The sequence below is a fragment of the Echinops telfairi genome, unplaced genomic scaffold (genome assembly GCF_000313985.2).
Source record: "Echinops telfairi isolate 266 unplaced genomic scaffold, ASM31398v2 ScPeMD7_443;HRSCAF=831, whole genome shotgun sequence".
In the NCBI taxonomy this organism is placed as follows: domain Eukaryota; kingdom Metazoa; phylum Chordata; class Mammalia; order Afrosoricida; family Tenrecidae; genus Echinops; species Echinops telfairi.
This window is the reverse complement of record NW_022104341.1, coordinates 44686143-44688441: the sequence shown is the minus strand read 5'-3', so window position 1 is coordinate 44688441 and position 2299 is coordinate 44686143. Positions and strand designations below refer to the sequence as shown.

The 2299-nt window shown below is 40.2% G+C and overlaps 1 protein-coding gene across 8 annotated transcripts in view; it reads left to right on the top strand.

Moving 5' to 3' along the window:
- Positions 1 to 1651: 1651 nt before the first annotated feature.
- The window catches only part of NEXN (nexilin F-actin binding protein), a 49290-nt gene continuing 48642 nt past the window's right edge, over positions 1652 to 2299 (top strand). For 3 of the 8 annotated variants that reach the window (XM_045292191.1, XM_004699310.2, XM_004699311.2), the window contains exon 1: positions 1683 to 1701. The gene's annotated coding sequence lies outside the window, so the exon portion shown is untranslated. Of the gene's footprint in view, positions 1702 to 2299 lie in introns of all 8 variants that reach the window. The other 5 variants (XM_045292189.1, XM_045292187.1, XM_045292188.1 and 2 more) reach the window with 3 other exon arrangements.

Sequence of the window (2299 nt, the reverse complement as noted above, 5' to 3'; positions counted from 1 at the left end):
ACAAGATAGATCGACACAGTGGCTGCAAGAATGGGCTCAAACATAAAAGCCATTGTGAGGATGGGGCAGGGTTGGGCAGTACTTCTGTTGCCCACAGGGTCCCTGTGAGTCCGAACCGAGTAGACAGCACCGAACACAATAAACTGTGAAGGACCTCTGGTGGTTCAGTAGGTTAAGCCTTGTGCTGCAAGGTCTGCACTTCAGATCCACCAGCTACTCTACAGGAGAATGATACGGCTGTCCGATCCTACAAAGATTTACCACCTTGGAAACCCTAATGACAAATTCTACTCTGTTCTATAGAGTTGCTATAACTCTGAATGAACTCAATGACTGATGCATAAGAAACTGATCCAAATAAGACTAGGGGATACTTCATGATTTGAAACTAGGAATGATGTGTGTCAGGTTTGCACCCTTTCCCCATAACTTAGTCTGCCTGTGTGCTGAGCAGTTAATCTGGGAAGCTGGACTATAGAAAGAGGAAGACTCGTTAACCGTCTGCAATATACAAGTGACACAACCTTACTTTCTGAAAGCAAAGAGCATTTGAAGCATTTATGATGAAGATAAAAGGTACAAATTTCCATATAGATTACATCTCAATAGAAAACAAAATTCCTCACAACTGGACCAATAAGCAACATTCTGATAAAAAGAGAAAAGAGAAACTGTCAAGGATGGATTTAATTTACATGGATCTACAACCCAAACCCATGAAAGAGCAATCCCGAAATCAAACAATGTATAAGGCAAATCCATTGTACGAGATCTCCTCACCGTCTTAAAGAACAAGTATGTCACCTTGAGGACTTAAGGTGTGCCTTACCCAAGCCAGGGGACTTTCTTTTCTTTTTGAAGTTCCAGTGGGCTTTTATTGATATAAATGAACACAAATCAATATTTCACCACTTTTCCCTGAACCATATAAATGCAGTGAAGCCTGGTCCATATACGTGTACATACAACACATCCCAACAAAAACAGAACCCCACTGGAACATAAGCCAATTAACATAAAGCCAATTTCCCCCCTCCCAAATATTTTCAGATTTTTAAGTTCGCACTGCTCACTTCAGTGGAACTGATCCCTTGTGCCTAGGGACACTGGAAATCTCGCCCATTTTCATTGAACAAAAAAGTAAGAAATTTCAAGTTTGCTTTAATTAAAGGAATAGTGACTTTGTTTTATCCAGCACCTCTTCCCAATAACCAATGGTTAGGATACAGTAGCCTTTATCTTAATTACCCACCCATACTGACACCCTTGCCCTGCCCAGCACTGTCTCCAGATAATTTAAATACACTTCTGTTGGAATCTTTCAGCTGTGGAGGGGCAGAGTCCAGGTATTTTCAATTGGTTAATATGCTTGTAAACACTGAGCAATGTTCTATAGGGTTGCTATGAGTTGAATCAATTTGATAAGAGTGAATTTTGGTTGGACCCTGTATCTGACTCATTGACCTCCAGTTCATGAGCCAGAAGCCTGCCATACTGCCTGCCAATTGTGGAAGTCACCAACAGTCTGCCATCTAACCTGCTGATCTTGGATTCATTCGCTTATACAGTCACCAGCCTCTGTTTTTCCTTTCCATCTTAGGTTCATCAACCCCCACCACTATGCAAGTCAGGAGAATTTACAGTCTAGCATCTGACCTATGGACTTGGGACATGCTTGGACTTGTCCATTTCTGCAATTGTGTGAGCCATTTTTTTTATGTTGTTGTTGTTAGGTGCCATTGAGTAGGTTCTGACTCGGTGACTCTATGTGTAGAACAGAGAGAAACACTGCTGAGTCCTGTGTCATTCTTATAATTGTTATGTTTGATCCCATTGTTGCAGCTACTGTGTCAATCCATCTTGTCATATAAGGTTTTCCTCTTTTGGTTACCCTTCTACTTTACCAAGCATGATGCCTTTTTCCAGGAACTGGTTTCTCTGGATACCATGTCCAAAGTACATGAGACAAAGCCTTGCCATCATTGCTTCTAAGGAGCATTCTGTTGTACTTCTTCTGAGACAGATTTGTTTGTTCTTTTGGCAATTCATGGTACTTTCAATATTCTTCACCAGCACAGTAGTTCAAATGTGTTTTCTTTGGTCATACTTATTCAGTGTTCAACTTTCTTATCCCTATGAGACAATTGAAAATACTAAGGTTTGGGTCATACACATCTTAGTCTTTTAAAAAAAATCATTTTATTAAGGGCTCATACAACTCTTATCACAAATCCATACATACATCAATTGTGTAAAGCACATTTGTACATTCATTGCCCTCATCATTCTCAAAACATTT